Raw genomic sequence first — 25,469 nt, forward strand, 5'->3', positions numbered from 1 at the left:
AAGAACTCCTGAAGGTATTTCAGTCAAAACTTCTAGAGGAGTCCTAGGAAGAATGGTAGAACCGCATTTGCAAATGCTTGAGGAGTTCCAGCTAGAATTTCTGGATTAAATCTCTGAAGATGTTACCGGAGGAGCTTCTGGAATACTCCCAGGAAGATTGTCTTGCATGATCCCACCAAGATTTCTTGAAGGAATTTCTGGAGAAGTTCGTAGAGTTCTGGAAGGTATCATGGAAGGATTTTTTTAGAAAAATCTTAATATGATTTTGCTGGAGGAATCACTACAGGAATTATTGGAGAAACCCCATCAAAAATAGGGGTAAATCCAAAGAGAAGTTCCTTGAATAAATACTTGGAGGAATACCTACAATTCCCCATGGAAAAATCAGTAGAGGAGTTCTGGAGGACTCCATAGATAGAGTCGCCGATGGAATCGCAGGAGACATTTCTGGATGAATCTAGTAAGATTTCCACCAACACGAGTTCCTGGATAAATCCCATCAGAAAGGTATAGAAGAGCCCTGAATGAAATCTCAAGAGGAAGTCATGGATAAATCCTTGAAGAAATCTCTTGAAGAATCACCGAAGGGATTTCCGAAAAAAAAGCTAGGAAGATTGCCAGCAACAATCCCAGCAGGAATGCTAGAAGAAAACTCTAGAGCAATCCCTAGTAGAATTCCTGAAGGTACCACAGTTAGAATTTCTGAAAGATTTCTATGAGAAATTACTGGAAAATCCACAGCAATAGTTTCTAAAATTTCCAAAAAAAAGGCAAATAGAAGCTTTTGGAGGAATACCACGAGGGATTTCGAGAAATCCCTAGATAAAACCTCTGGAGGAATTCCTGGAAAAATCAGCGGAGGAACTTCTTGGATAACAATCCAGGAGATTGTCTTAAATAATCCTACTAGGAGTTTCTGAAGGAATCCCAATAACAATTTCTAGAGAAATCCTAGGATGGATTGCTGGAGGAATCTCTGCAATAACTAGTGAAACCCCATCAGGCTTCCTGGAGGATTCCTAAGAGAAGTTCATTGAAGAAATATCTGAGCTAATAAAGGGATAACTTGAGAAATCCCTGGAAGAATCGATAGAGGTATTCTTAGAGGAATTTTTGGAGGAACTGCAGAATGAACCGCAGAAACAAATATTTCGGATAACTCCTAAATGGTTCAGAATGATGTATCTTGAAAAATCACGAAATTTGAGGTGTCACTTGGCGGTATTTATTTACTTCCGAAAAAAATGATCCGGGAGCCATCAGATCCAGTTTCCCGGGAAATCCGTATATCGGGTCCCAAATGGTAAGAAGTATTTCAGACAACGTAAAACTAGCACAGAATGGTTTATTTCGAAAACAGTGATGTATGAAATTCCAAATGACATCATTGAACTATTTTCAAAACTTGGCTCTGGAACTGGATTTCGGGAAATCGGTAAACTAATTTCAAAATACCCAAATGTATTCTAAGGGACCAATCATCGTAATAATATGGTATAACTTTCAAAATCATGAAGTTTGAAATGTCGCATGATGGTGTTTGTTTATCTTCGAAAAATTGACCCCGGAACCACCGGAACCGATTCCCGTGAAATCCGTATATCGGTTCCAAAATGGCCAGAAGTGTTTCGGATAGCACAAAAACAGTTCAGAATGATGTATCTTGAAAAATCACGAAGTTTGAGGTGTCGCATGATGGTATTGAAACATATTCAAAAATTGACCCCGGAACCGGTTTCCCGGAACAGCCGTAAAACTAGTTACAAGGCGCTTAGTGACCGGGATGGACTTTCAGACATATTTTTCCATCATTCCAGTTCACGTGGGTATGAAAACTAAATTGTTCTCATATCGAAAACTCACTTTTCCCAAAATGGCCAATTCCAATGACCCATTTTGATTCCGGAATAACTCCGGAACCAGGTGGCCATTCCGAAAATCCCCAACGAATCCCAAAATTAGAATGAGATGTGATTCTTGTGTCAAAATTTGGTTGAAAAATATTGAAAAACAAAAAAGTGATAGCGAAAAGAGTGTTTATTCGCACTCTCGTTAGGGGGGGTTGGTAACGGAAGGGCTAAAAAGATGCCATAAAAATGTGTTGTTAAAAAAACTTTTTTTTTTCTTTTACCCTCCTTGAGCATTAGGGTCGTTTTTGATCCAAATCGAGCACTACGTCAGCGAGCTGTTACCAACGTGATGCATTAGAAGGGTTGTCTTTTCAGACAATTAGATATACTGTCTTTCTTCAGTAAAAATTTCGTAAAACTTAAATAAAAAGTCTTACATTGCATATTGAATTTAAATTTTAAATCCATTTCCAATCGATTTTATTTTATTTTTTTAACATGAAAGTTTAGACAGTTTCATAAAAGTCACTCACACATCATTTTTTTGTAAGTTTCATTTTTAGTTACACTGATTTAAAAGATGGGGGACTCCTGTTAGCCTAGTAGTTAAGGCTATGGATCGCCAATCCGGAGACGGCAGGTTCGATTCCCGTTCCGGTCGAGAAAATTTCTCAACTCCCTGGGCATAGTGTATCATTGTACTTGCCTCACAATATACAAATTCATGCAATAGCAGGCAAAGAAAGCTTCAATTAATAACTGTGGAAGTGCTCAAAGAACACTAAGTTGAAGTGAGGCAGGCCAAGTCCCAGTGGCGACGTAGAGTCATAAAGAAGAAGAAGATGATTTGAAAGATCGGTTAAGGGCGAACGGGACGATCGAGGAAATATCCACCATTGCTCTGTTGCTACTTAGATGGTAATCTCAGATTCTACTTCATATTATGGAACCAAAACTTATCATTGTGTATGCTCACTTGCAGTGCATATGCTGATTGTTTTTCAGCCTCTTCTGTGCGATAGAAATCGAGATTACCAACTTCAAAATCGCGAGGCAAATTGTTAGAAAGAGAGGGAAGATAGGAGAATTAACACGGCGTCCCGTATCACCTTAAACAACTTAAGCCCTTTCAAATGTTAGTCTAGATAAATTGAAAAAAAAAAAACAAAGTATGCAAAGTTACTTTAAAATACAGTCTTCATACCCATAAAGTTTCATTGGGTTCTGAGAGGATGCTGGCGTGAAATTCGTATCTATGTTTTACTGCATGTTCCTGACAGTTCTAGTGTTTGGACCAAGTCGCACCCCAAGTAACAACTCCTTCTGCTCTTTGACATTATTTTCTAGGATGTGGTAGAACATTTTTGGTTTTATGAAGCAGTTTGTATTGTAAAAGAGCTTCAACGACACCAGCAACTTTAAAACAGTTTGTAGATGCCTAGAAGTTTATAGAATACAACTTACCTGCCAAGCAAAAATTTCATTGTTAGCGAGAACGTTCCATACTTTATAGAAAATGTACCGGTAAAACATAAAATTTTCTCATTAAAAGTGCAATTTTGTTCCAATAAATGATACTAAAATGCTCCATAATAAAATACAAATGCTCCATAATTAAATGCAAATGCTCCATAAAATTATTGCTCCATGGAAATTCAAAATTCTCCATAGATAGCATATTGTCATAATTTAAATTTGGCAGTGCTGAATTGCTTTATATTGTACTACTTTAGTGGTGCAAAAATTTAAATTTATGGAGAATTTTCTATTTTTTGTGGAGCAAATCATATTTTATAAGGTAAGGTGCAGCTTGATAATACTTATGGAGCATTTATCTATTTTCAATGGTGTAATTCCAATTTTTCATGGTGCTATTTTGTTTTTATATGGAGCAATGCTCAATTTACTATGGGTACAATTTTATTTTTTAATGGAGCATTTCCATTTTATTATGGAGCATTTTAGTATTATTTATTGGTACAAAATTGCACTTTTAATGAGAATATTTCATGTTTTACCGGAACTAGGAATAGTTGACATTATTTTATCTATAAACAATGTATAACAATAATTATAAAATGTAATAGGTAATTTCAGACTGAAACCATTGGTTTCTCAATGATGTTAAAACCTTTCAGAAAAAAACACAAAACGCAAAACGTGTTCGCTACTAGCAAACGTGCCGAAAAGGACAGTAAAAACACCGATGACAGACGGCCATAAACTGGTTTGGCCTGCGTATTGTTGTGTTTTGTTTGCAAAAGCGGTTCATTCATGGGCGCTTGCTGTCATCAATATACACTGACTGACTCCCCCCCCCCCCCCCCCCCCCCCCCCCCCCCCCCCCCATGAGGTACAGATACAGGTGGCGCAGATGAACATTGCGAGCCACTAGTTGTCTCTTTTGTTCTACTGAAGTGATGTCACTATTTGAGTTGCATAAGATAAGCGGTAGAACAAAAGAGACAACTAGTGGCACGCAATGTTTATCTGCGCCACCTGTATCTGTACCTCATTGAAGACCCCCCTCATTCAACTAAAATTTGAGTAAAGTTAGATTTAACCAGAATTGGCTTATTGGGCTCAAGGACTCCCGTTGGATAGACGCATGTCTGTTTATTTTTGACAACATCGGTGGGGGAGAGAGGGAAAACAACCTAATTTTGGGGAACTAGTTTATTCGATATACTCAATTTTGGTTAAAATCTACCCAAAAATTAGGTAGTTTGAATTATCCGTGAGGTCTCTTTGCGTTTTTCAACCACGACAATATGAACGACGACAGCAAGCCTTCCGCTACCGCCAAGGCAGGGGTGGAGAATAGCAGACCAGAGCAAGGGGGGTTTTAGTACACGTCTCGAAATTTCGCGAGAATTCAGGTATTCGCGCGTTCAAAACCGCACCGTTCACGTCAGAACCAATAGGTTGGAACTCCACAGCGCTAAACCAATCCCTTGCACCAACATACCTACGGACCGGTGCACTCGAGTGCATCTCATTCGTATGCTAAGAGAGGGTGATTCATCCATACAACGTGCGGTCATCACAGCTCGTTACCTACAATGCTATTCGGCGGGGTAGTCGCCAACGTCTCCGAATCTGACGACCGTTCGATGTGTAAGTAGTTGGAAGCGCGCAATATACACTGAACCCAAACATCCTCCTTTTAACGTATGAAACATCACTCCAACTTTTGCATAACACGATCAATCCTGGAATCGAATGAGCTGTAACAGCGACTGACTAATTTTCAAACTTGTTTAAAAAAGTTATTCGAACTGCGAATGACATTTACCACGGTGTGTGAATGAACTGACATTCAATTTTAGGACAACAATTTATCAACTGAAGCATCATCCGCAAATCGGATGACGAGCGGTTTGGGCGCGCCCCACAACGAAAATCATCCGATGTTGAACTGATTTGCCGACGCAGCGGGAGGAAGATCGAAGCTCATCTTGTTTGCCAAGTGCCGCCATTTGTAGAATCAAGAACTTGAAAAGCAGTTGAGGAAAGGACTTCGAAAATGGTAAATTCTTTGTTGGTAAGTATATTTTAATAAACTTTCAGCAGAAATTTTGTAAAATATAAATAATGTATTAATTCTTTCCAGGCAATCTGAATCTTGGATGAAGGTGATTATATAGGAAGCAATGACCGGCGATACAGTTGGAAGACGCATTGGGGCACTCGAGGAGGAATCGAAGAAAAGGCCGACCGGTGCCGGTCTTTTTGGAGCATTATTTATTTTGTGATTTTTATTAAATTTTATATGTTCGTGATTAATAAATATGTATTCATTTAATTTCACCGTCAAGCGATGCGTTTTTTCCTCTTTTTGCAATGATGTGGGATTTATAGGAAATCAAAATAAAATCAACAGCTTTTCTTTTTTATTTCAATTTAACATCAGCCGCAAATCATGTTATTCACGTACATTAAGCGAAATCTATGCATTCACATTTCGAATAGTGTTCTTCCCATATTTGGATGATTTTCATTTGACTGACAGTTCGCCGTATCGGATCCGACCGTCTGATCGTCATCCGGTTTTCGACTGAATTGCGTTAAAGGGCGCTGTCGTATCATTTTGCAGTCGTTTTCGGGGGGATGTTTCAGCTCAGTGTAGCCAGCCAGCAGCCTGCGTGCGGAGGAGGACGTTTGCAATTATTTAGAGATAGATTATTGCCAAGACTTTGCGGGAATTAAGAGGGATTTGTGGCCGCCTAGGACGAGGAACATTTATTTGAATACTGGATCCAAATGGGGGTGCGGCGCTGCGAAGAGGTGGACGAATGCGGTGTTTGATTCGCATATTTACAATACAAAGTAGTTGCGTAACCGCAGCCAAGTATCCAACCGTCGTCGTTCGTCAACCAGTTTGCACAGCTGTACGCCACTTGCCCCGGTCCGAGCCGCTGGTGGCAGGAGATAGGTATTAGTTCGAGTGGTTGCTTGTTGGATTAATTGTGATGGGATGACGGCTTAGGTTGATTTTCGTTCGGTTCGGGAGCGGTTGAGTTACATTAATAGAATGGACTGTGTTACAAAAAAAAGGTGAGAGATCGCAGCCGACGACGTGAATCTTTCGACTCGATGAACGAGGCACTTAGAACTGGTCATAAAATTCGAACATACACTGAACGGCGGCTTGCGGTGGAAATTACTATTCTGAGGGTCAATTTAAATACACAACGCCACTTAATTTGTGCAGTCTGAGTTTCGTTTCAATTCAACAGAATTATATTTCCAATTTTACCATGGACATTTTCAATAAAAAAAAGTTTCTGTTGGCAACCGGATTCGAACCAAGAACCTTGACATCACCAGGCTCGCACGCTACCACTCGGCTATCGTACCGGTTGATGTGAGAAGAAACAAAATGCACACAAGCCGCGTTGGTGGGTCGATGATCATGTTTTGCCATGGTAAATTTAAAAACATTATTATGCTGGTCATTACCGCAAGCCGCCTTTCAGTATAGACACTTTCCAGAAAAGTTAATATTTTACAGTCAGAATAAAATAATTGTTCCAACTCAAATAAGATCCTTGATTTCATGATATCTCAAAAGATTCAACCGATTTGCCAAGATTTAAAACCAATCTGCATTAGTGCAATTATATAGATTATAATCTCTGCAAGAATGACAAAGATTCCGCCACCCCCTTTATGCAGACCTACATTAACGTTATTAGAAATGAAAATTTGGAAAATTTCCAACACAGACACAATCAACAAAAAACGGATGCGTTCCTTCAGCACAGCCAGCCGGCCAGCATCACGTAGTCGATGGAAAAGACCACCATTTGAAGCGCTATAGCATCAAACCATTTTCCACCCGTTCATATTGTGTTTTCCAAGCCTGATGATACTGATTTCAGAGGGGAAAAATTGTACCATTCGTTTCCCACAACAACGCCGTATAGTAGTTTCCGGAACTTTCTTCGCAGATAGATACACCCACCCCGACATAACTGATGATGCTCCAGGTCAGTGTATCCACCTGGCTATCGGCGGGTGCACACAATTGTATCAATGGACCAATCTTGTGCTATACCACACATTGCTGTTGGAGGCGGGAAGGCTACCTCCGGTCCGTACAATTTTTAATTAAATTCCTAGCAATCAGCACGGTTGACAGGCACTTGTGTTTCGTGTTTCCTTGGTCTTGCTAGCTTGGCTGAATGCACTTTGTTGCGGGAGAAGCTCACCAAATAACCAAAAGCCAGGGCGAAATTAGGGGTCACACTTTGGAAGCCCCTACATGCTTGACCACTCAGCGAAAAAACTATCGAAAATCATCAACATACCTTATGATTATTTTTTTGCTATAACTAAAAATTATGGATGCCATAAGAATACCTTATGAAAAATGATCGTGCTTGTTATGACCAATTTCACCATTCATGATTTACCATGAAGTGCTGGCCGGCGCCCGTCCAAATATGAATCCGACCCTGGCAGCATTTTTGTGGTCGCTTGTTATTGATATTGAACGCAAGATGGGCAGAGCAAAAACTGAGGTTCTCATGAAGCCACGTTGCCATCTAGAGGAGAGAGGAAAGTATAGTAACCAAACAACGGAGAACCAAGGAAAGGTAAGGGAAGATGCAATCGGTTTTTGGCTGTGTAAGCTTATGACCAAAAACCAGTCTTGTGCATTATCACCATCATAACACAAAAAAGACGCAACATCAACATTGCCCTTCTTCCTCCATCAACGCTACACCGACCGTCTCTATGTTGCTATCGAACACATTCGAGACGAACGCATTGATACGGTGGCTGCCGCCGCCACGCTCTTTCTCTGCAAATCTCTTGAGTAGCCGAACGCTTTTTAACCGTCGTTCCGAAGCAGAGCTATGTCACTCACTGCGGGGTGACTCTCGTCTGAAAATGCCAGGATGAGGGTCAATTTGTTAAGTAGTATTGCATGGCGCAGCAAACACAAACAACGCACGCCCTATGAATAGAATGCAAAGCGTAGAACAAAAACTCGCTTCGGTGTTTCATCGTGTGGTTCGGAAACAAGAGACGATCGCTGCTGTTGGATGTGGTTGACTCTGCATTGAACGAGGGTTGGCTTGAGTGGCTTTTGCGTGAATCGATTATATTTTGATGGACTGCGTTTGTCGTGTGAAGTGATGGTTGGAGCGAGTGTCATTCGACATTGACCATCCTGAAACTGCACAACCCTGCCAAAAACTTATCTTGGCAAATGATATAGTGACGAGCAATGAAAATTATTATGACAATGAAGCAAGTACTTGTTTTGGAACAAGACACTCTTTTGCACAATTTTATAAATGTTATCTATTTTATTTAACCATCTAATACCCAAATTTTCGATTTTGATCTAAACATCATAATACGTTATCAAAAGTCGATTAGAACATGTTTTGAACTTCGATTCTTTTTTAATCACGGTTTGCGAATTTTGGTTTTTAATTTTTCCAATTTTTATTTTTGAACATCCCTACACTCTTATATTACTCGAGCAAGCCTACTTGAGATATCGATTTTTAAAGACGAAACATTTCAAGATTTTATGATAATTTTGTAAAATTTTTATTTTAATTGTTTTTTTTTTTCATGGAAATTTTTATTTTCGTATAACTTTAACAGAAATAATTTAATCCACAAAACGCTTTTACTATATAACGAATGCGGAAAAATTAAAAATACGATTTTCATCCAATTCCCGTCTATGCAAGCTTGGACCAATAATGATCGAATTTATTCTTGCACCTCACCAAACGCCTCATGGAAAATTTGGTATCAATTACTAATTTATTAATTAGCTTCCAACTCATGTAAAAAGAAATATTTTAAAAGAACTACAACTTCCTTTAAATAATAAGATTTAATAATTGTCCCTCGAATTCTGTTTCCGTCAAGTTCTCGTCTCTTTCGGGCACAACCTGAATTAAATTCCCGGCACACCTTCTACGTGACACTATGGTACATAGGATGGTTAAAAATTAAGATTTGAACGTCGATTTTTATTCTACAAGCCGGTAAAATTCTGCGCATTCCAAATCAAATCATGTGTTAAAAGTATGATTGAGCAGAAAGTTTAAACGCAAAACGAGAGCTCGTAAGTGGTGGAGCGGATCTGGTGTGATGGTTAAAGCACTTTGATCGTTGACTCGTCATGATAAATAATAAATGTATTTGATGAAAATCGTCAATCTCATCGAATTTGTTAAGAAATTTTCTAGACGACTCTTATTTCACTTTAAAATTTTAAAATTTCTTAAATAATTTATTTGTATCCCCTCTCAAAATGTCGAATTCCGAGAAAAAATTCCCGAGAGAAAATCGAAATTTGTGTCAGCCTTATTCGACATCCAGTGCTATAGGCCCAAGTAACACAGAAAACATCTTTGGAAATGAAATTTGAAAAAGATGTTATAGTACAGTACTATAACCGTATTTGAACACATCTTATGTTGAAATCATGTATTATCTATGTTTGACAAAAACAAGTTTCTAAAAAATCTTATTAACATCATCACAAGTTAGAATGACGTAAATTTAACGTTGTTTACGCAAGATTTCAGTATCATCATCTGCTTCTATTAAAGATGATTTGTATAACATTAGCAGCACGTAGTTAAAACCTTTGCAAAGCTTTGGTCCCAAATATGTTAACAATACGTTGTTTATAAATATTAAATACTTGTTTAGTTTATCATTTCTCAGTCTCTTCTTGAACCTCACCGCCTTGAACATTATGTCCTCTCTCTCTTCTTGGCGTAACGTCCTCACTGGGACAAAGCCTGCTTCTCAGCTTAGTGTTCAATGAGCACTTTCACAGTTTTTAACTGAGAGCTTCCTCTGCCAATGACCATTTTGCACGCGTATATCGTGTGGCAGGCACGAAGATACTCTATGCCCAAGGAAGTCAAGGAAATTTCCTTTACGAAAAGATCCTGGACCGACCGGGAATCGAACCCGTCACCCTCAGCATGGTCATGCTGAATACCCGTGCGTTTACCGCTTCGGCTATATGGCCCCTTTTTTTTTTTTTTTTGTAAAATATATTTCATACATAGTGTAATTGAACATTATGTATGAAATATATTTTACAAAAAAAAAAAACACGGAAAATAAACCATAATAGCATCCAACACTCATATTTTTGCTTTGCCATTTGCTCAACAGGTTAACACAGGTATCGAAATGCTCTTTACAATGGTTGGTGACTGTGGAAACCACTCTATGTGAAGTAGGAATCCACCACTTTATCGAAATGTCAGGCTCACTATTATCAAATGATCACTTTAGTTACTTACGTGGCGGCTCAATGTCACTAAAAAGCCCTGTTTGAACACTGAAATTGATCCCACGAAATACTAGACATCAATTTATTGATGTTTGCTTTGTAAATTGCACACTGAGTTTGTTATTGTTATACTTTGTTCAAAATAGGTATCTAGAACAAAAATCCTATCTATGTATGCTATATACAAATGGATGTTTAAAATACGTTGCAATGATGTTTTTCCAATGTATTTTTGAAGGTAGTCGAGAAACATGTTATTAAGATGTTCATGGGATGTAATTTGAACGTATATTGAATATTTTGCAATTTTCTATATAAGGCCAGATGAATTACAGCGCCTGTTAAAAAGTTTCACACTAACATTTCAGCCGTAGATTAATCTACAATTTTTTGTCCCAATAAATATTTATCTTGGACAATTAAACATAGATTGAATTAATAAAATTTCCTTATGGATTATTGATAAAAATTCTACATTCTAAAAGCACATCAATTATACAACATAAATGAAAATAGTATTCCAAAACTTCCTGACGGTACTGTGTCATAAAGCCACCATGTTGCATGTCTGAAAATTTGTTCGAAATTCTCAAACTAACCAGAGAAATGACAAAAATCTCCCTTCTCGTTTCCAATCCGATAGAAAGCGCATGCATTCACGAAGAGTGAATGTGTTTATATCACCGTAAATTTTGAATAGCACATGAAATAAGGTCATAGGGACCAAACAGCGGGAAGGTAAATTCCAAATGAAATGAGTGGGTTAATAATTATTTTGAACCATGACTAAATAGCGCCATAATTGGTGTCATATTTATTTACACAGTGTGCGTTTGTAAATTATGATTGCTCTGCAAGCAAAAAAAAAAGTATTTACGATGTTTGCAAAGAACGTATCCCTAGCAAAGGCGGATAACTAAATGATATCACTTTGATAATAAATTATGTTATCGGTATTATCATCTTGTTATTTTTGTTATCATCTTTTCCAATTGATGATAATCAAATGATCACAAATTTAGTTATAAATAATTTTGGTCTATCACGATAACATAAAAATACTAAATAATAACAAAATATGTTATCAGTTTCAAACGCACATTTCAAAGCTTTCCCAGAACTGAGGGTCTGGCAAACCTCGAATCTAAAAATAGATTCCGCTTTCCATCTTCAATGCGACAGTACGAAAGCGTAGCCTTCAACCACTCTCCCTCTCATTGAGTTGTGTTGGTATAGGGGCTATCGGCTGCGACAGATAATCACTCGATCAGGGTTCGAGACCCACTGGGCGCAATAGTTGAAAACATGGGTTATAGTTATGAGAAACTTTTTTCAACTGCAAACCAAGTCGGTAAAGTAGATTTTTAATATTTTAGTCGATAAAATAGCTCGGAATGATAACTAAATGATAACAAAACCTGTTATCAATCAGCTGTATTTTTTCATGTTGATAACTAAATGTAATATTGAATAAAATATTGTATAACACAATTAGTTATCAACTTGAACTCAATGATAACTTAACTTCTTATCATTTTGGTATTCGTGGAGTAAATTTAAGTTATCATTTTTGTTATGTTGGCTCTTAATTCAACCTAAATGATAACAAACTCAATTATCAAACGGATGATAACCAGGTAACAGAACTTGTTATCATTTTGTTATCCGCCTTTGCTCGGGATTCTATACTTTATTTTATGTTATAAGAATGTATTGAAAAACATCTTCGGTAACATCGAAGATGTTTTATAAGCCGCCATTTTTTACGCTTTTTCGGTTATATAAGTGTACGAAAATACGTTTCCTATATTTGGAACAAAACATGGGCGTTTGTATGAAACATGTATTATTTACATTATTATAACAAGTTGTGTTACGGGGGGGGGGTGGTTATTGATAGTCTACATCTTTTTGCTTCCATCTGATGAGCCATTGGCAAAGGTAAGTTGGAATACAGTGCCGATTCGTTCGTTGGGGGCTCGTTAGATGGGCTGTCTCGATGGTTGGATGTTCGCTGGTGGGGGGCAAAACACAACTAAAAAGCGCTGTCAATGTCAAAATCGATGTCAAAACGAGTTTGGCGTCTGACCACCGTCGCATCGCAGCTCCTATATACAGAACGTTTGTGCAAGTATGTGAGTGTTTCGTGACGTATTTCTCGTCACTTGCGTGTGTCTAGAGCATTTTGATCAGTTGTCAGTTGCCCTAATGAACGAACCCGATTCGCTAATCGGGGTGCAATCGAGACCCAACCAACGAATCCAGGCTGTATCTCTAACTATCGGTTATTTTCCATCAGGTATGACGGGAATCAGCACATATGACGAAGTAAATTTCTTAATTGTTTCGATTCAAGACATATGGCATCTAAAAAGTGACCAAAACATTATTTCAGTGATGAAAAAAATAATATGCTATAAAAAAAATAAAAATAATTTCAAGATATGCTGAGTTTTAAAAGTTTTGATTGACCTGGAAAAAAATACACAAATGCCATTACAACCAATTTGCACATGTAATGAAGTTTATGACCGTGTTTATATGTGGCTGTAGGACAAAAGGTCGAAGGACAAATGGTCAAAGGACAAAAGGTCGAAGGGGCAGAAGGTCGAATGAACAAAAATTTTAGTAGACCAAGTTACTAGTTGATGTGTCTCACTTATGAGAAAAAATAATTGAGAAATTTTTCCTTCTTTTGTTTATAGGTTGTTCTTTCAAATTGTGTTAATGTAGTATTTAATGGCAATTTAGTTTGATTCTTTGTTCAGAAATTTTTCCTTCTTTAATTTATAGGTCGTTCTTTTGACTTTTGTTACTGAAATAATTATTGACTCTTTCGGTACTTATTTTTCAATCAGAAATTTCGCCTTCTTTTATTCAACAGCTGTTCTTCCTAATTATATCGCAGAAATATTATTTGGCTACTTATGCTCAGTGATCATCCACTCTTATATTGAAAGTTAATTATTACGAATTATACTGTATTAGTAAATTTTTTCGATTTGTTTGCTCATAAAATACCCAGAGATTTGTCCTTCTCTAATTCATAGACTGTTTAGCTGTAATGATTGGAGTTCCAAATGACAATATTTAATATATGATTCATCCTTCTTCTATTCATAGGCTGTTCTTTCAAGGAATTTTGTTTTCCTCATTACATTACTTTCTATCATTTATAGGCATCTATTTTGGTTTGCAATGCGGCAATACATTGATGCATATAAGCTATTGCAAGTTTTAGTAGACACGTTCCTATATTTCAATAATGATTTTTTAAGTAGTTAAATAATGTTAACACTCTGGTTCTATCATTTTTATCGGAATCACCATTTTTCTGTCAAATTCTGATCACTTTTTCATGTCTTCCAATTTTTCTTTTGTCTTTTTAACCTTTTGTCATATGGGTCATTCCATATGAAGTGACCGAGAAAATGTGAAAACTTGCGACCGACCATCACGAATTTGAACCAAATTTGGTTGAAACATTTGTTTAGATGGAAAAAGAAAAAATCCAAATTTTGGTGCCGATCGGATCACCCCTCGGCCCGTGGCAGCACCCCTTGTTTTGGCCGATATGAAAATTATCCTCTCTTTCTTTTATTTTTATCATTGAAACGATTGCACCTACACATTTTCGACCTTCGGCTTTTTTAAAGGAAATCGTTCAGGGAATCCAGCAAAAATATTATTTTTTTGGTACAGTGTTGCCAGATATCATATTTTTCAATTTTAAAACTAAAAATCGATTTTTCTCAAAATACGTATATTTTGATTTTAAAAATTTTGATTCCATCGTGTTTATCAGACGTTTTTCTATCGAAAAAGCTTAACTCCCCAAAGTAATTTGCGTCGTTCCTGAGATATAGCGTTTTTAAGAAAAAATATTCATTTTTTTCATATAAAGTATCATATAAAATCAGGTGCAGTTTACGAATTTCGCAAAAAAAAAATTGTTCGATGCCATACAAAGACGTTTTGTTTATTGAAAATTTGAAAAATAGTATAAAAAGGATTAAAAAATGTTACAGTGTTGCCAGTTCATTAATTATGAGTCTATCGTAATGGACTAGCATAACCTGTTGAACTAAAAAAAATGTATCTGAGATTGAGATCATCAATTCTAAACAAATTTCATATATTTTAACATTATCTGAACAGAAGTGCTGCCAAATATGTAATATTTATTGTAGAAATCTTAATTTTATTGGAACATTAGTATGAAATCTAATTACCAAGCCAAAAGTATTTTTTTTATTTAGGTTTAGTACATTTGGCAACATCGACGTAAAATATATTCAGGAAAACATTTGATGAGTGTATTTATAAGCAACAGTGCTGAAAATGTTATTTCGATATAACTACATTCAATGACCCACAGCTAATTTCAGAAGCTGAACCTGAAAATGTGGAATATGATAAAATATAAAGTATGATATCCTTTGGAATTAGATAATATTAGATACTACGCATCGTCGCGCAACTGGTAGCTCAGACTTCAGTATTTTTATTTTGTATTCGAAGGTCCAACTCCTTATAAAAATCCCTGTAAAAATATCTTTTGATTGATTTTTACGGCAGTGTTGCCAAGTATGCTAGTATTTAGCGGAAACGCAAACAATAGGTGCAGGTATTGCGTTTACTCTTACTGGATTGCCGAATAATAGATCATGTCTTTTATTGTCCCAGGCAGAGAAGTGAAGAACAGTGTTGGGTATTGTGTTGTCTATTGATGTGATTGCATATGGTATGAGTTTTTGTTTGTTCTTCGTGACGAAGAATGAACAAAAATTTCTGAGTGAAATGGATTAGTGGCGTTTGCTCCCTAGAGCCTACTTTTCTTAGGCTTTTTTTGCATGGAAAAGAGATCGATTGTACGCGAATGTTAATTCCGATAAATCAAATCGATTTTTCGATCAATTGTAGATGACTCCCAGATCGACAATGTATAGTATCATATTAAGGATCGGTATATTCGCCTCACTCCATTCATATTCACTCCTTTTTGCTGAATCGAATCGAGAAAGATGCAGCAAACGGATTGTCGTGATCAAGCACATAACCCCATCACCAGTGGAAAGCCATACGCAAGTTGCTTGACATGGATATTCGTTGCCGTTCGTCGCAGTTTTGATCGCAAGCGAATGAATGAATGGCGAATGGAGAAGAATGCTGGTGAGTGATCGAAGTGGCTGCTGTCGTCGCTGATAAGCAAACACACAAACTAAAGCGACAATCGTTCGCTGCGATTAACCATGGAGTAGCAATTATGAATTGTGTTGCCATCTATGCTCATACTCATGCAGTGTTGCCAAATGTGCTCGTTATGTATAAAAACAGAAATCATTTGTTTTTATTTGGTGTTATCTATTTACGAAAGCTTTTGTGTAAATTAGATGTTTACAATAAAAATGACATGTGTGGCAACACTTTCATCTACAACATCGTTGAGATGAATAAAATGACAATTGAAATGGATTTCACAATAGATACATTTTATATTTTAACAATTTATCCTTATCTTTTCCAATAAACCAATTTTTTTTATTGCTAACTATCAAACTAACAATAACTGTCAATTATCGGGTCATTCTGTTAGATAGGACCATAAACAAGAAAACACAGACAAACAGACGTAACATTGGAAAAATTCCAACGACCACGGTTTTAACGATCTTTTTAAACGTTTATAGTTGTAGCTTTCACAACCAGAGGTGCGCACATCATTTTTCTAAGCGTTAGACGTTTCACCTAGTGTGAACTAGGCGATGGATTTTCGCGAAAAATTTTCTAGGTGTTACGTCTGTTTGTCTGTGAAGAAAAGGTCAACAGCAGGGTCGTTAGAGAAGATGTGTATTGTTTTTATCCCGTTCACACATCTTGCAACACACATGGTGCGCATTTTCAGAATAACCTGTACATTGTCAAACACTTGAAGGTTAGGTTTCATGGTATAATAAAAAAGGTAAACTGGCAACACTGTCACAATTTTTTTAATCCTTTTTATACTCTATATTGTTCAAATCAGCACAAAACGTGATTAAATGGCATCGAACAATGTTTTTTTTACGAAATCTATAAACTGCACCTGATTTTATATGATACTTTATATGAAAAAAATGAATATTTTTTCTTAAAAACGCTATATCTCAGGAACGACGCAAATAACTTTGGGGAGTTAAGCTTTTTTGATAGAAAAACGTCTGATAAACACGATGGAATCAAAATTTTTAAAATCAAAATATACGTATTTTGAGAAAAATCGATTTTTAGTTTTAAAATTGAAAAATATGATATCTGGCAACACTGTACCAAAAAAATAATATTTTTGCTGGATTCCCTGAACGATTTCCTTCAAAAAGCCGAAGGTCGAAAATGTGTAGGTGCAATCGTTTCAATGATAAAAATAAAAGAAAGAGAGGGTAATTTTCATATCGGCCAAAACGAGGGGTGCTGCCACGGGCCGAGGGGTGATCCGATCGGCACCAAAATTTGGATTTTTTCTTTTTTCATCTAAACAAATGTTTCAGCCAAATTTGGTTCAAATTCGTGATGGTCGATTGCAAGCGGTCGGTCACTTGGCGTGGAATGACCCATATTCGACCTTTTGTCCATTCAACCTTTTGTGCCTTCGACCTTTTGTCCTTTGACCTTTTGTTATGGATTCTTTATATGTATGTACATTTATGCGGTATAATTACATCGATACGGGAGGAACTCTATCGACTGAGAGAAGTTGGCAGTGATAAAAAATTTGTACAAAGGCGCTCCATAGTAAATTTGCCGAAATTCAAGGTCAGTAAAGCACAATTTTGATTATAGAACTACCAATACTGCTCCGATTTTTATCAAAATTTTACAGTGTAATACTATTATGAAAATATGTTCTTAGTAAAATTTTGAGCCATTTTGTATGAATACTTTCAAAGTTGTAGCAGTTTGAATTTGAAAAAAAAAATTTAATTGCAAAAATTTTAAAATTGCAGATCTCAGGATTCAACAATATCTAAATTTTACGGTATAAGCTACATACAATGTACTATTACTGATCCAAAAATCAGCTGTTTTGGTGTACGCAGTCTAAAGTTATGAAAAAAGTTGTGTGACCAAATTTTGACCGTATCACCCTTTATGGAAATCAAAAGCAAATTTTTTTCAATGTCCGACGTTTCGATGACAACCTAAACAAATATAACTTTCTAACGGCTGGATCAAATTGAATGAAATTTTTATACAACATTTTGATATGCATACTTTACATACAGAAAAATTTTCATTGAAATCGGTTCAGTATTTCTGGCTCTATAAATAAAAGAGTAAAAATGTGTTCTTATTTTTTAATCCTCTTTGTACAAAATTTTAAAATTGCAGATTTCAGGATTCACAATATCTCCGCAAATACTAAACCGATTTTGATGGAAATTTTATGGTATAAGCTACATATAATGTACCATTACTGATCCAAAAATCAGCTATTTTGGTGTATGCAGGCTAAAGTTATGACAAAAATTGTGTGACCAAATTTTGACCGTATCACCCTTTATGGAAATCAAAAGCAAATTTTTTTCAATGTCCGACGTTTCGATGTATTTAACACCTTTTTCAGGATTCTTAAAGTGATTACAAAAAGATTACATTAATGTCGCATAGTTTAGGAAACTTACACAAATCTTACAGAAACTTTAGCAATTTTGTGAGGAGGCTCTTGTGGTTAAGCAGTGGTCATTGAACATTTAAACATTCGAACAAATACTTCCTATAATCATTATCAAAAACATTGATCATTATACAAGGTCACAATCTTCTAGATTGCAATACTTACCGGCACAATACTCTTAATATTAACGCTTATTAAAATATTATCTTTTCTTCGTCGCAAAAAATAGTTATCCAACTTTAGTTTCGGTCCTATTTTACTATCTAAAATTGCAGGCAAATACGCTCTCAAGTTTGGTTGTCGGGTCACGATCTTCTTCGGGTGGGCCATGTTGTAGTCTATCTGTGTTGTTGTGTTCTCTTCTTTGGTTTCTGATTGTGTGTAGGCAGTGTTGAAGCAGTGCAGATTTCTCCTTCAAACGAAGGAGCTCATATTTTGTGGTTAGGCTTTTGGGATTACGCTCTAACATTTTGTTCATTTTGTTTACATCAGATCGATGGTTGGAAAGTCGCTTTTTTAAAGTGGTGTAGTGAACCCAACGTAGTCTGCATCACACCTGTTACATGGAACCCTGTAGATTCAGGGAAGGTGGAAGGAATTCTTTGGTGTTGGTGAAGAATCATCCGACTGTTCGTTCATTCCGGGTTGCCAGAACGATATCCGGATAATCTTTTTTGAACATTTTCTTCAAACGGTTTGTCAAATGTTGAACGTGTACCATTGGTTTCTATGATACGTCGGCTGTGGGTACTTCTGAAACTTCACGATGTCAGTTCCTGCAGTTGATCAATCTTTGTCTGAAGGATCTTTCAACGGTGCTGATGAATTTAAACGTGATTTGAAAAAAAAATGTGCAGCACGCTCGTCAATGAAAAAAGTGTTCTGAGTGCTACATTTCGGCACAAATTTGCAAAATAATTGTGATTATTGTGAAGAAAGCCAAATCCATGGACTGGAAAGTTAATAAGCTACCACAAGTAGCAATTTCAGTACATTTTAGGCAGGTAAGCTAACTTAATTTAAAGGTTTTATTTGTCAACCTCCGTACTCGTAGTTGGTTTGGGCAGGGCAAGGAGGAGAAGGGAGCTAGTAATTGTCATACTGCCTGCCATTTTTTAGCTCTAGCAACCTCGTCTTTAAGTGATTGATAATTCACAGATGATTTTGACATATCACACAATGTATGTTGCAAGATGTGTGTGCAACATAAAAGTAAAACATTTTAAATCATTTGTTGTCGACCTTTTCTTGTTTGTGCTATATCTGTCAAAATGATCCGAGCATAATTCACTATTGTGAGTTTAGGTTCTCGTGGTATAATGAAAAATGGGTACATTAAAAAGGATGAGCAAAAATTGTTAAAATATAAAATGTATCTGTTGAGATCTTCATTTCAATTGACATCTTATCTATTCTATCATTGATGTGGAGCTGGAGCACCCTGCTGTGGATATTCCGGAAGGTGAAAGCGGAGAAGATAAATGGAGCGCCATCAAGAATGCCTTTGGTTGAGCTACGCCCCCAGAAAAAGCAGTGGATCACATAAGACACCTGGTGGAAGATAGAGGAGCAAAGGAACGCCAAAGCCGCGATAGAGCGAGCGAAAACACGAGAAGCCAAAGCCGTAGCCCGTCAGCGCTATTCGGCTCTCGAGAAGGAAGTGAAGCGCTCATATAGACGGGATAAAAGAGCGTGGCCGACGAAGGCGAGAATGCCGCAAATACTGGCGACATTTGTCTCCTCTACGATGTCTCACGTCGCCTTAGTGGGACTAGGATGAATGCTACGATGCCCGTGAAAGATACGTCTGGACAGTTACTGACCGACTCGGCTGACCAACTGAAACGCTGGTTCGAGCACTTTGTAAACCTTTTTTTAGTGTTGGCCACGCCACCAACACCTCAGCATGATTCGCCAAGGGATCGACGCATTACCCGTGTCAACACCGAAGCTCCATCATTGCGGGAGATAGAAACAGCAATCCATAGCATGAAATCGAACAGGGCCCCGGGGGTCGATCGCATATCAGCCGAGATGCTCGAAGCTGACCCCGAAGTATCTGCACAACTGCTGCATCAATTATTCTGCAACATATGGGAAACCGCGACATTTCCGGTCGACTGGATACAATGCGTCTTAGTAAAGGTGTCCAAAAAGGGTGACCTGACTGTATGCGATAATTGACGTGGTCATGTTGCTGTGCATCATTCTCAAAGTCCTCTGCAAAATGATGCTTAACTGGATACAGGAGAAGATGGACGCAACTCTCCGGCGGCAGCAAGAAGGATTCCGTGCCGGACGATCCATGATGTCACGTTCCGTATCATTTTGGAGCAAATCAATGAAATTCAAGAATCTCTCTACCTGGTGTTCATTGATTACGAAAAAGCTTTCAACCGTCTCAATCACGAAAGCATGTGGGGAGCCCTCAGGCGCAAGTGTGCCCCTGAGAAAATCATCGGCCTCATTGAAGCACAGTAAAGGGAATTTTCGTGCAGAGTACTGCACAACGGTGTCTTGTCCGATCCCATCCGGGTCGTTGCTGGAGTGAGACAAGGATGTATACTATCACCTCCTCATCGTAATCGACGAGATACTGGTAGGTGCGATTGATCGTGAATAAAATCGTGGGTTGCTGTGGCAGCCCATTACCATGGAGCACCTGAAATGACTGTTGAAGATGCTCTCCTAGCTCAACGGCGCTCTGATATGCAGAGCAAGCTCGATGATCTTGCCGATCGCTCCTCGGCGGCAGGTCTTACCATCAAGAATGCGAGAGCTGCCTTTGCGAGTTCAAGAAATGTATGGAAAAACAATCAGAATAGTCGACGCACCAAATTCCGAATTTTCAACTTCAACGTGAAATCTGTGCCGCTGTACGCCAGTGAAACTTAGTGTGTATCAGTGGAGAACACTCAACGGCTGCAGGTCTTCATCAAAAGATCCCTGCGGTATATAATTCGTGCATGGTGGCCTCACAATTGGATCTCCAACGTGGAGCTCCATCGTCGATGTTATCAAAAGCCGATAGCGACAGAAATTTGGGAGCGAAAGTGGAGTGGGCCGGCCAAACTTTACGCAGGGGCGGGAATGAAATCTGCAAGCAAGCGTTCGATTGGAACCCAGCAGGACATCGCAGCAGAGGCAGACCCAGAGACTCATGGCGGCGCAGCCTCAACAAAGAAATAAAGGAAGTGGACTGTAATTTGACCTGGCCACAGGTCAAGGCGCTGGCTGGCAATCGCCCAGGATGGAGATCTTTCAATTCGGCCCTCTGCACCACCATGTGTGCTCAGGACTGAAAGTAAGTAGTATCCTTGTTGTGGACGTATGTGTTGCCAAACATGTCATTTTTATTGTAAAAATCTAAATTGCAAGAGAGTTTTCGCAAAAAAAAACAAACAAGTTATCAAAAGAGTTAATAATTTCTTTAATTTTTAAATTTCCTTTTTCCGTGAATTTTAACTTAAACGCTAGCTTTTCACACGTTAATATTTATATATATGTATTATTTAAAATATATATTCATCAAACTCCATTTCAACGCCTCTTTAGGTTTCTCCTAGAAATTATTTACTCATATCGAATCAACACACTCCTCTGTTTACTGGCTCAGCAGCTTTTTATACCTCTTCGAATAGGCCAAGACCATCCTAACTGTCAGTATGTGAATGAATAGTTGCACTTTGATTCTTCCAGTAGTAGTTACACAAACGACACCAACAACCACGATGGCCTTATACTGTAAGATACTATGTTGGTTGTTCAGTGCACTGAACACTGCAATCGTTTATTCTCCCGTTGTGGATGGGCCGCAATGGGTGGTGCAACAATGCATATGGATGGGTGGTAGACGACGATAAAAATGAACTTCTTTATGGATCATTACTGGTTTGTGCTCCCTGCCGCCTCCTGGGCGGCCTGTGGGACGACGAAGACGATGACTACAACATTATTCATTTGGCTTCGACGCCATCAACCCCCAGAGACGCCACTTCCCGTCGTTGTCGTCGTCATCGGTCCCAAAAAGGGGGGAAGACTAGTGCACAGCACTCCGGTTCATGGGATGCCCCGCTATGAGGAACACATACACTCAATCTCAACCGTCGTCGTCGTCCTAAATTGCAACATTTATAAAACTGTGAAACAAGTAATGGCACACTCTGGCTGGCTGGAGTGCGGGTGGTGATGTGCACCCGCTGACGATAGGTTCTAAATGGAAGCTATCAGTACCGTGTGGCAGTTCAATTATTTACTTCCAATGAGGTGCCATTTGTCATCGTTGCCAGTAGCGCCCCCCGAGGAGGGAATTGGGTCAACCGTTCGTCCGCCGTCCGCACGATCGTTGAGTTGAGTTGAGCGGTGGCTTGCGATACCTACCTACTAGGGCAACCTTACTGTTTTACGAGATTGGATGACTCTATTAGGAATCAATGCGCACCGCGGTAATTTGCGTGCGGGGGTGGAATTTTTATGAGCGTGTATGATAGACTGGTGTCGAGTTACTGTTTGGGGTTATATAAGCGACAAGGAGGAAATACAGATACTTTTATGGTGGTGGATTATGTGTGGCTTTGTTCAACAATTCAGCAGTGTAATTTTGGAAGAGAATACCGGTTCAAATATTGTGTTCACTCTTTGAAGGTATGTATCATCTAGAAGTCCAGGTCTGTACCACCTACGAATTTGTATGATTTGCAAAGGTGGAAAAAATCGGAAATGTTTGACCAAACCACCTGAAGAGACTTTCTTGGAAGAATCGAAAAATTGCTTTAACCCTTATGTGGCTGACAGGGTACCCGAGTACCCAGCTCCCATTAAAAAAGCACGGTGTAGAAAAAACCAAAAAAAAAATTGTCGGACACATAACGGTTAATCCCGTAAAAATGTTAAGAGATAGAATTTATGAAGGAACTTTCAAATGATTTTCAATGTGAAACACCCGAACGGTTTGTGTATAAACTGGAGAAAATGAAATTGAAGCTTTTTCGTCGACTAAAATGGTAATTTTAAACAATACTAAAGCAATGATGGAATTTCTGGAGTTTTTTTTTATAAAATTTCAAATAGTGAAAAGCAATAAAAATTGCGTAGAAATTTCTGGCAGTATTCCTTCAGAAATCTTGAAATACTTTCACTTTCACCAAAACAGTGGGAACGGTAATTTCAATATGTTATACCTCGACCGTTTTCCATCCGATCAACAAAATTTTGAAAGCAAACTATTTTTCTGAAAACTGAAAAACTCAAAGAAAATTATGTAAAATAGGGGACCGAGCCACTTGGGCAGTGGCTGGTATTTTGGGCACTTTTTCGCTATATCTCAGTAAATCCAAACCAATTGACTTGAAATTTTGTACGCGGCTAGATACTATACGTATCTCTCTCTCTTCTTGGCGTAACGTCCTCATTGGGACAAAGCCTGCTTCTCAGCTTAGTGTTCTATGAGCACTTCCACAGTTATTAACTGAGAGCTTCCTCTGCCAATGACCATTTTGCATACGTATATCGTGTGGCAGGCACGAAGATACTCTATGCCCAAGGAAGTCAAGGAAATTTCCTTTACGAAAAGATCCTGGACCGACCGGGAATCGAACCCGTCACCCTCAGCATGGTCATGCTGAATACCCGTGCGTTTACCGCCTCGGCTATATGGGCCCACTATACGTATCTCATCGCATTCCAAAAATTGTGTCAGCAAAATTAACTGAGTTATAGCAAATGTGAATTTCTTGATTTTGCTTTGACTGACCAAGCCATGTACAAATTACACTGTTGAAAATGCTTTGACATCCATGTGCACAACATAGACATGTGCTCGATGAACAAATTGAGATTTGAAATCATGAAAAGAAATTCACGTACTCCGGTGAGACTCGAACTCATGACTCCCAATTCGCTAGACGGGCGCTTCTATTCCTTCAAGCTACGTAGTCACTCGACTATCTCCGTCGCCAGTAGGTGTAGAACTGAACTCGATTCCACAGAAGGAAGCGCCCATTTGGCGAGTTGGGAGTCGTGAGTTCGAGTCTCACCGCAGTACGTGGATTTCTTTTCATAATTTCAAATCTCAATTTGTTCATCGAGCACATGTTTCTGTTGTTGCACATGGATGTCAAAGCATTTTCAACAGTGAGTTATAACAGGAAAGTGCCCAATCATAGTATCGCTGCCGAGATGGTTCGACTGGCCTAGAGGAAATGTGTATTTTTGGTTCATACTCAAAATTCACAAAAGAGAGAACTCCTTTGCTTTATTGCTTTACAACAGTCATGTATACAGGGGGTGGCCAAAATGATTGGGATAGGCAACTTTTTTATCTCTCACAAAAAGTTCAACATGCTGTAACTTTTCATAGAGTGCATCAAAAATTCTCAAATTTTAACTGTTTGTCAACCTATTATAGGTGCATCATTGGTACAAATTTGAGCTCGATTGGTTAATCTTTCGCAAAGGTAGAACCGTTCTCGTAAAGCACTATTTTTAAGACAATCAATTTCACAGCGTAACAAAAAATAACCTTTTGTCTGTCTCAAGAGCAAACTTATGTGTCTCCGAAGGATTTTGGGCCGCTGAATCCGAATCCGGGCTCAGATTTGCTCTAACACGTCACAATTTTGAGCTATACCTCAATTTATAGAGCAAAATATGCGATTTTGGGCTTTTTTGACTGCAAGCCATTAAGCATGGAAATATTTTTTTTAACAATCAAAAGGTTAATTGGTCAATTAACATCTAAATTAACGACTCATGCAAAATATTTCGTTTTACCAAATCGAATTTGATAGTTTTAAGCGATTTATGTTAGGTACGATATTTCCCATACAAGTCACCCTCCAGAAGTTGCATGCAAGTTTTCATACTAACATAAAATGCTTAAATCTATCAAATTTGATTAGGTAAAACGAAATATTTTGCATGAGTCGTTAATTTAGATGTTAATTGACCAATTAACCTTTTGATTACTTAAAAAAAATATTGCCTTGCTTAATTGCTTGCAGTCAAAAAAGCCCAAAATCGCATATTTTGCCCCATAAATTGAGGTATAGCTCAAAATTATGACGTGTTAGAGCAAATCTGAGCCCGGATTCGGATTCAGCGGCCCAAAATCCTTCGGAGGCACATAAGTTTGCTCTTGAGACAAAAAAATGTTGCGCTGTGTTTTTGAGCTGTC

General features: G+C 38.0%; 1 protein-coding gene and 1 long non-coding RNA gene across 4 annotated transcripts in view; one reads left to right on the forward strand and one right to left on the reverse strand.

The window, feature by feature from the left end:
• Positions 1-25,469, reverse strand: part of LOC109404556 (cGMP-inhibited 3',5'-cyclic phosphodiesterase 3B) — a 916,127-nt gene that overhangs the window by 789,780 nt on the left and 100,878 nt on the right. The window lies entirely within an intron of this gene.
• LOC115265044 (uncharacterized) lies at positions 4,998-5,978 on the forward strand. Its single transcript, XR_003896500.2, has 2 exons — positions 4,998-5,394; positions 5,464-5,978. It is a non-coding gene; the product is annotated as an uncharacterized LOC115265044 (long non-coding RNA).

Source organism: Aedes albopictus, chromosome 2 (genome assembly GCF_035046485.1).
Source record: "Aedes albopictus strain Foshan chromosome 2, AalbF5, whole genome shotgun sequence".
Taxonomy (NCBI): domain Eukaryota; kingdom Metazoa; phylum Arthropoda; class Insecta; order Diptera; family Culicidae; genus Aedes; species Aedes albopictus.